A 14,020-nucleotide genomic window follows, 5' to 3' on the forward strand; every position below is an offset into this window, starting at 1 on the left:
CCTAATTCTAATCCGGTCGGTTCCACGAAAAAAGATGAGCCGGCTGTTGCGTCGGTTCAGGTTTCAAACTCTTTTGATGCTCTTAATGATCCTAGTGTTAATGTGGATGAGAATGGTAACACATCAGGGTCGGCCCAACAAGATGTGGAGGATGAAGAGGTTGTTGAGGTTCTTAACGAAACGGATGGATATGAGATGGATGATTTTTTGAGGAAAGGAACTGTTAAATCGGGTGGAAAAAAAGGGGCAAGCACTGCTTCTTCGTCGGTGAACCATGGTTAGTATTGCATCTTGGAATATTAGGGGTTTGAACCGCCCCATTAAGCAAACTGAGGTTCGACAGGCTGTTAAGGAGTTTAATTTAAGTTTATGTGCAATTCTTGAATCACACGTTGAGGTGAGTAATCTTTCTAAAGTTCGCAAGGCTATTTTTCGTTCTTGGCAATGGACGTCTAATGGGGCTCAATGCAATAAGGGCACGAGAACTATTGTCGGGTGGAATCCTAATATTTTGGATGTTATGGTGCTCTCGGAGTCTGATCAAGTTATGCACCTGCAACTGTTTTTTAAACAGGTGAAAAAAATGGTTTTTTGTTCAATAATTTATGCGGCGAATTATTATGTCACTCGTAGGGAGCTTTGGAATAACCTCTCAATGCACAAACATTTCGTTCGGAATGAGCCTTGGGTTATCTTAGGCGATTTTAATTCTGCTTTAAACCTTGAAGATAAATCTATGGGGTGCTCTGCGGTCTCTACTAGTATGAAAGATTTTCAAGCTTGCGTTGATGACATTGAGATGGTTGACTTAAATCGATCTGGTATCCATTTTACGTGGAATCAGAAGCCAAAGAAGGGGATTGGATTAATGAAAAAGATTGATAGAGTTATGGGAAATACCCAGTTCATTGCCAGTTTTCCAAGTGCTGTGGCGATGTTCTACCCGTCCCGGTTATCAGACCACTGTCCGTGTGTTCTCAAGGTTCCGGAAGTTAACAAACCTAAACATCGGTCTTTCAAATTTGCTAATTTTCTGGTTCATAAACCTGAATTCATGGGGATTGTCAAGCAGGTATGGGATACGAGTATTAGTGGTGTGTATCAGTTCTCTGTCGTTAAGAAACTTCAGCTGCTTAAGTCTCCATTACGCGGATTACTTTTCAGCAAGGGAACTTGCACAAGAAGGTGCAACTTTTGCGTGATAGGCTCGATGGGATCCAGCGTGATCTTGATAAGGATCTGAATAGTGAAAGACTTCGGGTTGAGGAAACTAATACACGGCGTGCTTATCAGGAGGCCTTACTAGACGAGGAGAGGTTTTTGAAGCAAAAGTCCAAGGTGGACTGGTTAGCGGCTGGTGACATGAATTCGGCCTTCTTTCACTCAGCGCTTAAGAATAAAATTCATTATAGTCGGATTGATGTTATTCGGGATGCTAATGGGAATGTGTTTGAGGATGAATTGGTCCAAAATGCGTTTGTTGAGCACTATGAGAAATTCTTGGGATGCAAGGGTGTAACGTCGCTTACTCCATCTCCTGAGTTGTTTTCTAAAACGCTGGATATGGATGTTGTTACTCACATGGTTAGACCGGTCACGTCTGATGAGGTTAGAAAGGCTATATTTTCGATTGGTTCGGATAAGGTACCAGGGCCTGATGGTTTTACTGCTGGTTTTTTTAAAAGTGCTTGGCCTATCGTTGGTAATGATGTGTCGAATGCCGTTATTGATTTTTTTGATACAGGGAAGCTCCTTAGGGAATTAAACCATACGCTCGTTGTTCTGATCCCTAAAGTTACGTCCCCTTCTGTGGTCACGGATTACCGTCCGATTGCTTGTTGCAATGTCCTGTACAAGTGCATTAGTAAGATTGTTGCCGAGAGAATTAAAGTGGCGTTGAATGATATTGTCAGTGTCAACCAATCAGCTTTTGTGCCGGGTAGAAAAATTTCTGATAATATTTTGTTAACGCAAGAGTTGATGCATAACTATCACCGGAATATCGGTCCCCCTAAGTGTTTGTTCAAAGTTGACATTCAAAAGGCGTATGATACTGTGGATTGGAGTTTTCTCAAGAATATATTGCTTGGTTTCGGGTTTCATTCCAATATGGTTCACTGGATTATGGTATGTGTCTCTACTACCACATTTTCTGTGTGTATTAATGGTGATGTTCATGGTTTCTTCAAGGGTAACCGGGGGCTAAGACAGGGTGATCCGATTTCTCCATACTTATTCACGCTTGTTATGGAGATTCTTACGGCTATTTTACACCATGCGGTCAGGATTGACTCTTCGTTTAAATTTCATAACAAATGCGAACGCCAACAGATTATCAACCTCTGTTTTGCGGATGACTTGTTTATCTTTTCAAAAGGGGAGATTATGTCGGCCAGGTGTATCATGAAGTCCCTCGATTCATTTACAAAGATGTCGGGATTATTACCTAATATTCAGAAAAGTACAGTTTTTTTCTCTAATGTGCCATCTTATATTAAAACTGCGATTTTGAATATTATGCCGTTTAAGGAGGGTAATTTGCCTGTGAGATATTTGGGTGTGCCTCTTATATCTTCTCGTTTGCTGTATAAAGACTGTCAAGTGATGGTGGAGAAGCTTGAAAAACGTATCATGCATTGGAGGAATAAGCTTCTTTCTTTTGCGGGAAGGGTTCAACTCATTGTTTCGGTCTTGTCTTCGATGCATATTTTCTGGTCTTCAGTGTTTATTTTGCCTGCACGGGTGATTCTCGATTTGGAGGCGTTGATGCGGAATTTTTTATGGTCTCATGACAGTGCGTTTCAAAAAGGTCGGGCCAAGGTTTCTTGGAAAGCGGTCTGTGTGCCTAAATATGAGGGTGGGTTAGGCATCCGTCGGATTAGCGATGTTAATAAAGCTCTTATGACAGCGCATATTTGGAGTATTATTTCGAGACGTGATTCCTTGTTGGTTCAGTGGGTTCACTCATACAGGTTGAAAGGTAAAAGTTTTTGGGCTTGTAGAGTTCCTGCTAGTTGTTGCTGGTCTTGGAGGAAGCTTCTTCACATTCGTCCGACTATGAGGAGTTTCGTTTGGTCAGATATTGGTAATGGTTTAAGTACGTCAGCTTGGTTCGATACTTGGAGTCTTTTGGGTCCGCTCGAGCAATTTATTTCGCCTAGAACTATTGCCAATGCGGGATTTAATATGGAGTCTAAGGTTTCGGATGTGTTTTCAGACAATTCGTGGAGATGGCCAGCCGCTTGGAGGGATTTATATCCGGTTCTTATACAACTGGATCAGATGTCCTTTAATACGCACAAACCTGATAAACTCATGTGGCGACAAGGAGATCAGTTTCATGAATTTTCTACATCTCGTGCTTGGGAATCGATTAGGCACCGAGAATTGGAGATAGAGTGGAGTCGTATTGTTTGGTTCAGTCAATGCATCCCGCGTCATGCTTTTTTAATGTGGCTGATCATGAGACGAAAATTACTCACTCAGGATAAAATTTTGTCTTGGGATATCTCGCGTAGAAAGAATATGGATATGATGTGTTGTTTGCTCTGTTATGCTAACCACGATTCTCACAGTCATCTGTTCTTTGAATGTAAGTTTTCTGCTCAAGTTTGGCATATGGTTAGGCGCAAAGTGGGTATGGTTTCGGTTCAGCCCAAGTGGGATGATATCGTTAATTGGCTTCTGTTGCGGTCCAAGTCGAAATCTGCGGCTAACTATATTGCGAGATTGGTGGTGGCGGCTAGTGCTTATTTTATTTGGCAGGAGCGTAACGCCAGATTATTCAAGAACCAGTTGAGACCTCCGGAAATGATAAGTGAAATTATTATCCAACAAGTGCGGTATAAATTGATGGGAGCGAAGTTGAAGAATTGTGACAACGTGCGTCGGCTACTAAGGGAGTGGGAGATTAACGGAACTGAATTGCATGATGATGGCGGCTGACAAAGTTTGTTTTTTGCTTATTTTCTAGAGCGTCGTCTAGTTGTTTGTTCCTATTTGGTGGTTTTATTTGTTTTATTTTGTTTCTACTTTCATGGGGCATGTCCCGTGATTGAACTAGTGTAGACTCTCTACACTACTTGTGCGTTTTTGGTTGTGAATATATAGAATCACCGGGGTAACCCTTTACCCAAAAGAGGGTGTTTAGAATCACTTACTACTAGCTCAAGGCTAGGGAAGAAATCAAGCAAAAACAAAGTAGTTAATAGCAATGTAGAAAGGTCCTTGTGATTCCATGAACACCGAGCCTCCTTGTTTGAACTCTTTCACCTTTGTAAGTATGTAAAATGGCAAGATTGAAACTTAAAGGTGGTGAGGTAGTGGTGGTGATGTTCGGCCGAGATATCAAGGGAAGAGGGAGAGAGTATGCAAATTTTGTTAAGTGTTTGAATGAGTGAAATGGTAGTCCCTTGGTCTTATTTATAATCCATAAAACCTTATTAACCATTAGATAAGATGTCATCTAGATATGAAACATAAGCCAATAAAATATTCAAAAGTGTAAGGGTTTGTCCCACATGGGGGAAAACCGATCGGTTATAGGGGGGTTTGGTTTGTTTTGAACTTGATAGCTAGAGTTTAGTTATGTTTAGTTAGAAGGTTAATTAGTGTATTATGTGTGTTGTAATTTATATCGGGTGTTAGGGTATTTGGGGACCCTGACTGGCACAGAAAAGGAAAAATAGTGTCATTGACAATATTTTTATGTTCCGGGTAAAGTCCGGTTGTTCGGTTGGATACTGATCCGTTAAAGTGCCAAACAAAGCTTTAGAGTGTCTTTATTATTATTTTTAGTGGCACAGTGAATTCCCGACACTTTGGAAAGTGTCTAGTATTATTTTTCCATGTTTTTGCACTTTACTAGTTAAATAAAATGCTGAATTTTATGGTAGAGTGCAGGATTTTGTGTTTAAAATATGTTTTAGGCACACCCGGTCATTATAACTAATGCCTAGTGACGCAGTTCTATAATCCTCATTTCCCTACACTCCCTACTAGTGTAGTGATCTATTCCTGGCTCATACTAGCCTTAGAGACAGTGTCTGTCTGGTGCTGGCTATGTCAGCATGTTTACTGGGTTATCCGTTCATTGTGCTACTGTGCTTTTGTGCATCAAGTTTGTCACTATAGTTCTGTGTAAATAAATGGAGTGACAGCAATAAGGTATGATGCAAGTATGTGTATCTATCAGAAATCACGTAGTAGTTTATCCACAACTATAAGCAAGCACAGTAATTAAATATTAATTAATTCGTACGGATACCTGATTTGGTGAGGGTTGTCACATTCTCCCCCCGTTAGAAAAATTTCGTCCCGAAATTTTCGGTTCTGCTTCTAGTTGCAGGGGTCTTGGGAAATAAGTGGGGGTACTTTTCTTTCATTCGGTCCTCACGCTCCCAGGTGTATTCTGGATCGTGTCTTGCATTCCAACGAACCTTGACGAGCTTGACACTGCTCCGGCGGGTTTTGTTCACCTTCCAATCTGTAACCTCAACGGGTTCTTCGACAAAATGGAGCGTGTCGTCAATATGAATCTCGTCTGCGGGAATGACAACAGTATCTTGCGTTGGACTTTTCTTCAAATTTGATACATGAAATGTATCGTCGACACCGTTCAGCTCGGCAGGTAAATCCAACTTGTATGCTACTAACCCAATTCTTTCCAGAATCTTGAATGGACCAATATATCGAGGATTCAACTTCCCATGCTTCCTGAAGCGTACCACACCCTTCCAGGGTGATACTTTCAACAATACCATGTCACCTACCTCAAACTCTAGAGGTTTCCTTCTTCTATCCGCGTAGCATTTTTGTCGATCGCGAGCCGCCTTGATGCGATATCGGATCTGTGCGATTTTGTCTGTGGTTTCCTGTACCACATCAGGACCAACCAATTGCCTATCACCTGCATCAGACCAACAAAGCGGTGATCTGCACTTGCGGCCATATAGAGCTTCAAATGGCGCAGCACCAATACTGGTGTGGTAGCTATTGTTGTACGAAAATTCGACCAATGGTAAATGTTTATCCTAGCTACCACCCAAAACCATAACACATGCTCTCAGCATATCTTCCAAAGTCTGTATCGTCCGTTCGCTTTGTCCATCGGTATGTGGGTGAAATGCAGTGCTCAGATTCAATTGCGAGCCAAAAGCTTCTTGGAAGGACTGCCAAGTCCTTGACACAAACCTTTCGTCCCTATCAGAGATGATTGAGAGTGGCACTCCATGACGTGCAACAATTTTTCTCATGTAAATTTCAGCCAATTTGCTCGTGTTGTCCTTCTCTCTGATGGGTAAGAAGTGCGCAGATTTTGTTAATGGGTCCACTATTACCCAAATAGTGTCATGACCTCTTGGCGTTCTTGGCAACTTCGTTACAAAATCCATTGAGATTTGTTCCCATTTCCACTTAGGAATCTCAGGTTGTTGCAGAAGTCCTGAAGGCTTCTGGTATTCAGCTTTTACTTTGGCACACGTCAAACACTTGCTAACGTAAACAGCAACATCGTCTTTCATCCTAGGCCACCAATAATAATCTTTAGGATCTTGGTACATCTTATCTGCTCCTAGGTGGATAGTGTACCGCGATTTGTCTGCCTTATCAAAAATAACTTTTCTCAAACCACCAAACAGAGGAACCCAAATCCTTTTCATGAAACATAACGTCCCTTCCTCGTTATTAACTGCTTCTCCATCCCACGGAGATATTCCTCTTCAATGTTCCTTTCCTTCAGAGCCTCTTTCTGAGCGGCAGGAATACGCAGGGAAAGATCTGTCTGGATAATCAACTCTAAAGCCCTAACCCTTATGGGCTTGATCCTTTCTTTTCGACTTAGGGCATCGGCGACCACATTCGCCTTCCCCGGATGGTACTTGATCTCGCAGTCGTAATCGTTCAACAACTCGACCCAACGTCTTTGTCTCATATTCAGCTCTTTCTGGTTGAATATGTGCTGCAGACTCTTATGATCTGTGAAGATTGTACATTTCGTACCATATAGATAATGTCTCCAGATCTTCAATGCAAATATCACTGCGCCTAGTTCCAAGTCATGCGTGGTATAGTTCTTTTCATGTACCTTCAGTTAGCGCGATGCGTAAGTTATAACCTTCTGGCGTTGCATCAACACGCAACCCAATCCTTGACGCGAGGCATCACAATATACCACAAAATCCTCTGTACCCTCTGGTAGTGCTAAGATTGGTGCATTGCAGAGCTTGTCTTTTAACAACTGAAATGCTTCCTCCTGTTTGATTCCCCAATCAAACTTCTTATCTTTCTGTGTGAGGAGTGTCAGTGGTTGAGCGATTTTTGAAAAACCCTCAATGAACCTTCGATAGTAGCCAGCCAAACCTAAGAATTGTCGAATCTCGGTTGGCGTCCTTGGAGTCTCCCAATTCTTTATCGCCTCAATCATGGTGGGGTCCACATGAATTCCATCCCCATTCACTACATGTCCAAGGAATTGGACTTCACATAGCCAAAACTCGCACTTCGAGAATTTGGCATACAACTGTTCCCTTTTCAGCAACTCCAGAATGGCTCTTAAATGTTGTTCATGTTCATTCTTCGTCTTTGAATAAATCAAAATATCGTCGATAAACATAATCACGAAATTGTCGAGATACGGCTTGCAAACTCGGTTCATTAAATCCATAAAAACTGCAGGCGCGTTTGTCAACCCAAACGGCATAACTAGGAACTCGTAATGTCCATAGCGAGTCCTAAATGCTGTTTTCGGAATACTTTCCTCTGGTATCCTTAGCTGATGGTAACCTGATCGCAAATCGATCTTAGAGTAAAAGCTTGAACCTTGCAGTTGGTCGAATAGATCATCAATCCTTGGCAGAGGGTATCTATTCTTGATCGTCAACTTGTTCAACTCCCGATAGTCAATGCACATACGAAAACTATCGTCCTTCTTCTTGACAAACAGGACTGGAGCTCCCCAAGGTGAGAAGCTTGGTCGGATAAATCCCTTGTCTAACAACTCTTGAAGTTGTGTCGACAATTCCTGCATCTCTGACGGTGCAAGTCTATAGGGTTCCTTAGCCACGGGCGCGGCGCCTGGGACCAAGTCAATATGGAACTCCACTTGCCTCTGGGGTGGCAATCCTGGCAAGTCCTCTGGGAAGACTTCCAGATATTCCCTCACGACAGGGATGTCTTCGATCTTCGGTTCTGCAGCTTTCTTATCCACGATGTGTGCCAGGAAGGCAACACATCCCTTTTGTAAACACTTTCGGGCTTTTAGGCGGTTGATGATTCTTAAAGGCGTATCACACTTTTCTCCATGAACCACAATCATTTCCCCATCTTCTGTTGGGATGCGAACGACCTTTTCGTGACAAACAATCTCTGCCTTGTTACTCGATAACCAATCCATCCCTACTACCACGTCGAAGCTTCCCAACTTGACTGGCAGTAGATCCAAAGCAAACTCACGCTCTCCCAACTCGATTACACATCCTCTGACAACTTCATTAGCTTCAACCAGCTTTCCATTAGCCAATTCAATTGAGTAGGGAATATCTAATTTACTAGCGGCTAACCCAAGCATATTCTTAAATTCTAATGACATGAAGTTATAATCGGCACCAGTATCAAACAAAAAGGATGCAAAGCGTTGGTTTATAGGGAACTTACCAGTAATAACATTGGGATCCTGGCGCGCTTCCCTCGCTTTGATGTTAAAGATTCTTCCCCGTGCTTGGTTCAATTCCCGACAGTTTCTCTTAAAATGCCCAATGTCACCACAGTTGAAACAACCCATTCTTTGACCATTTCCTGCTCCGTTCCCAGCTTGATTGTTGTCTTGATTTCGGTTCACAGTACCCGCTTGATTCGCGTTGTTGCCTCGGTTTCCATTTCCTCCGTTATTTCCTTGTGCACGATTTCCATTACCACCACGGTTATTGTTTCGATTACCAAAACATCCTTGGCCTCCCCGGCCAGCATTAGCCCAACAGTTATCCTTCAAATGTCCAACTTTTCCACAAGCTTCGCATACTTTTGGCCCACACTGGCCAGAATGGTGACGCTGGCAGGTGTTACACTTGGGGTGCGTACCCATATACCCATTTCCTTTCTTTCCAGCACCGGTTGTAGCTTGAACCGGCGTGCTTGACTCTCCTTTCTTACCAATACCGCTTGTTCCTTGTTTGAAGTTCGAGAACTTCCTTTTGTTCTCGCCAGTTGACTCTACGTGAGTCTCTTTCTTTTTCTACTCAACATTCGAAAACTTGTTTAAGCGAACGGCTTCCTCAGTAAGAGTCATGCTCAGATCGATGGCCTCTGTGATTGTCGCAGGCTTGGAAGTTGTCACCATACGCATGATCTGTGGAGCTAAACCCCAAATGAAGTGCTCGATTCGCTTGAATTCCGGTGTAACCATATAAGGTACCACATGTGACAGATCGTGGAATCTCTGAACATATTCCGCGATTTTGGGACCTTCCATTTTCAAATGCCAGAATTCCGTTTCCAGCTTCTGTATCTCCGCATGTGAGCAGTACTTTCTTCGCATGAGCTCTTTGAGCTCAGTCCATGTCATCGCGTAAGCTGCGGCTTCACCAAGGGTCTGTACTTGTAAGTTCCACCAGGACAGGGCTCCGTCCAAGAATAGCCCAGAAATGTAAGTCACTTGTTGGTCTGGAGCACACTTGCTCATTCGAAGTACAGACTCAGTCTTTTCGGCCCATCTTACAAAAGCAACAGCACCTCCGGTGCCGTCAAAGTTTACAGGCTTGCAGTCTAGGAACTGCTTGTAGGTGCACCCTGCACATACGTTTGAATATACAAATGGTATTAGCGAACGTGCTAAAAATGTCCAAATGTATTGTAGTATGTCTCAACGATTTAACATTACCATGAGGCGGATTGTTATTGCCGTTGTTGTTTGAATTACTTCCGCTGGTTCCTCCTTGTGAGGCTGCATACTACGCAATGGCGGCAGCGATGATTCCTTGAAGTTCTGCCTCATTGACAGCCATACGCGTCTGGCGTCTTGGAGGCATCTTCTAAAAGATGGTTCATGTTGGTCAGGTCGTAATAAATAGAAGGATCATACGTATATAGCGACAATAACATCTCATGTTATAGATAAATCAAACACATAACATCTGTTAGTGCATACATCTGTCGACTTCGTCTTGTATCGAGTCTTAGTCTTAGAATGTTAGATTAGGGCACATTGTACGAGATTTCCGGACATGTCCGTATGTGGGAAACTATTAGTTCCGCTTATGTGTACATGTCCGTATGTGGGAAACTATTAGTTTCGCTTATACGTACATGTCCGTATGTGGGAATCTAATAGTTCCGCTTATACGTACATGTCCGTATGTGGGAAACTATTAGTTCAGCTTATGTGTACATGTCCGTATGTGGGAAACTATTAGTTTCGCTTATACGTACATGTTCGTATGTGGGAATCTAATAGTTCCGCTTATACGTACATGTCCGTATGTGGGAAACTAATAGTTCCGCTTATACGTACGTGTCCGTATGTGGGAAACTATTAGTTCATCTTATACGTACATGTCCGTATGTGGAAAACTAATAGTTCCGCTTATACGTACATGTCTGTATGTGGGAAACTATTAGTTTCGCTTATACGTACAACACTATAAATACCACATGAGCGAACTCATTTGTAATTTTCTTGAATTCCATACCGAGGTGCTGCCGGTGTGAAGATCGAGCTGTAAACATTGTCAAATCAATAAAATCAGTAGATTAAGTGAAGATTCAGCTATTTCTACCTCTGTTTCTTGTTATTCCGCACCTGAAACAGAGAAGAACACCTCTGAATGACTCATTCAGGTCAAAACACGATCCTACAAGTGGTATCAGAGCTTCAGGAGGAGGAGTTCTACAGAGATTTGCTGGATTTCATCAAAAATTCTTACTTCTACACATTCTTTCTTCATCAGAACGAGATTTTACGGTCGAAATTCGCTCAAAATTTCACAGATTGTGTGTTATTGATCATAGACAAATCCTTGAAAGTTTGGCATTGAAATTCGAATTAAAAATGGTAAAAATTGGGTAAATACCAGGTTTCGCTTATTCGGACAACACAAGTTTCGCTCGAAATACATAGGTTTCGCTCGAAATAACTTGATAGTTTAGCTTATTTGAACAAATTAGTTCCCCTTATTTGAATAAATTAGTTCCGCTTATTCGAACAAATTAGTTCCGCTTATTCGGACACTGATAGTTCCAATTATTCGGACACTGATAGTTCCACTTATTCGGACACTGATAGTTCCACTTATTCGGACACTGATAGTTCCACTTATTCGGACACTGATAGTTCCACTTATTTGGACACTGATAGTTCCACTTATTCGGACACTGATAGTTCCACTTATTCGGACAAACACTTGTTTCGCTTATCTGAACATTAGTAGTTTTGCTCCAGTGGACATCAAGGGTTTCGCTCATTGTGCACTATCATTTAGTTTCGCTTATCTGTCACTGAAATTGAAAAACGTGCTAAGTCATCATGGATACCGAATTCCACAACGCGTTTGCAACACCGTCTACTCCAGCTGCGATTGCTCAGGCCATGAACTTAGAGAACAAGACAGGAACCATCCAAAAGCCCCCGAAATTGATGAGTATAGAAGACTATTACGGGTGGAAAGATCGATTCGAGAACTGGGTTCAGGCAAATCATCTCAGGTCTTGGGAATGTATATTGAAGAAGTACGTGTTGCCTAGAATAGAGTTGCAAGTTCTTAAAGAGTTATCCGAGTTTACAGATCAAGAACGGGTTATGTATAAGGCTGAGAAGATGTGTGGTAGCCAAGTTACCACCTCTCCAAGGCTTTGCACCTGCTCCTAACACTTGTATGGTTGTGATTCACTGCTTAATGGCTAAACAAACCACTTGTCATGATCTTGTTGATCACCAACAAGTATAAATAGTTGGCCAAACTCCTCAATTCTTTGCTCATTCCTCTCATTTCTCATCTCTTATCTGATTTGGGAGCTTTCTAATCTGCTTGGAACTTTATTCTTTGTAGAAAAGATAGCTAGGACCCTTTGTAAGTCTTCTTTCATGCTTGTTCTTTATGTTTAAGCAGAAAGTCAAACAGTTTGGCCAACAGTTTGACTTTCGGTTTTGACCATCAATTGGTCAAGTCAAAGTTCAATTGAACTTTGAAACGTGATTGTAATCACGATAGTTATAATCCTTCGCGGTTATAGCTGCTGATTTCCACGTTAGCTAGTTGTAGTGTCGAGTCAAAGTTTCGGTCAACATGCGTTTTAGCACGCATTTTGCAACGAAACTACTTTAGGGTAACAAAACACTTTGTTTTGATACCAAATCAGTAGGTTAGATGTCACACCCCCAAAATCCACACGCGGAGTACCACCGCTTGGAGGCGTGACTGACCAGGATCAAGCCATCAATCATATTGAACATAGCATAATTTAAATAAATAAAATAATTCGTTAAAACCCAACTCAATATAATTGATGTTCTAAACCAAACATAGTATCAATAGCGGAAGCATAATAATGTAAACCCAAAGTAAATCATAAGTTCAAATATTCGAAACGTTAAACATAGTATTCACGATCCATTGCCCACAACGACCCGCTCCTCCAGTGCAAGCTCCAAATGTACCTAAGGTCCTGCAAGGCATGTAGCAGAAGAATCAACAAAATGGTTGAGCGAGTTCACAGTACGTAAATGTATAACAGTATATATATCGGGTGATTCTACTGGGCCGATAGCAAGTTCTATTAGCGGGGGCTTCCCATGTTAGTGAACCACTAGACTATCCATATTATCCCTGTTCTTCACATCCGAGAACAGTAGCGCGTATGGGGTGTACGTAGGTTTTACGTACGTATCCTTCAGAACCGAGGATAGGAGACGCGGGTGTGTACGCGGGTTTCGCGCACGTATCCTTCGAACCGAGGATAGAAGTAAGCAATGCGTACACGTAGGTTTTACGTGCGTGCCTGACATCCGAGGCAATAATTGGCATAAGTCCACGTAGGTTATACGGAAGTGTCCTGACATCCGAGGACCATGGTAGATAGTCTAGGAAAGCATAGTATGAGTACGTTTTTAGTCATCATCAATCCTTTATCCCATTCCCACAACCCGGGAATCCCATGCCTTAGTAAAAGTGTGAACTCACCTTGGGTTTGCTCGGTATGCTAAGTATGTGCTCAAAGTAAATCAATCACGTCCTAAAGTATGCACGTATACAATCAGTTTGCATTCGTACAGTTCACGTATAAGTATCAACAATGATCATCAAGTAGCACGTGGTACGTAATCGTAATCATACAAGTATTGTATAACACTTACCAGCAGTTAAAATAGTCCAGTTAACATTTAACATAATTAACTCAGGTTACTGTGAAAAGTTCACAAGTTGGCGAAACACATTTGTTGGCGAAACACAGCTTGACGAAACACAATGTGTTTCGTCAACTACCCTTTGACGAATCATAACCCTATTTCGTTAAAGACCCTTGGCGAAACACATTTCCTATTTCGTCAACCTCTCCTTGGCGAAACACACTTTCTATTTCGCCAAGAGTTCTATTTCGTTAAAGCTCAGTTACGTCAAATGTCAGTTACGTAAGTCATGGGTCAGTTACAACAGAAACCCTAGTTGCCGTCATTCAACATTAGACACAGAATCAAACAGAAATCGTACAGCAATCATCGGATCATCATCTAATCATTATGCATTCGTAATACTAACACCTATCATGATTCTTAGCTTACGCGTATACAAAGCCGATTAACATAGTATATCACATTATCGAACCCTATTAGCATGCCGTCGACATTCTGATCTCACTAACAACATTCTAATCGGTTTAACAACATCAACCATTCCGATTAAACACGAAGCACGTTGTTAACATCATTATCATTAATCATAAATCACCAAACCCTAATCATACAAGTTATGCAATCACAGACTATCATGGTATTCACTAGCAAAACATAGGTAATTAAGTACTAGTAACAACT

Source organism: Helianthus annuus, chromosome 8 (assembly GCF_002127325.2).
Source record: "Helianthus annuus cultivar XRQ/B chromosome 8, HanXRQr2.0-SUNRISE, whole genome shotgun sequence".
Lineage (NCBI taxonomy): Eukaryota > Viridiplantae > Streptophyta > Magnoliopsida > Asterales > Asteraceae > Helianthus > Helianthus annuus.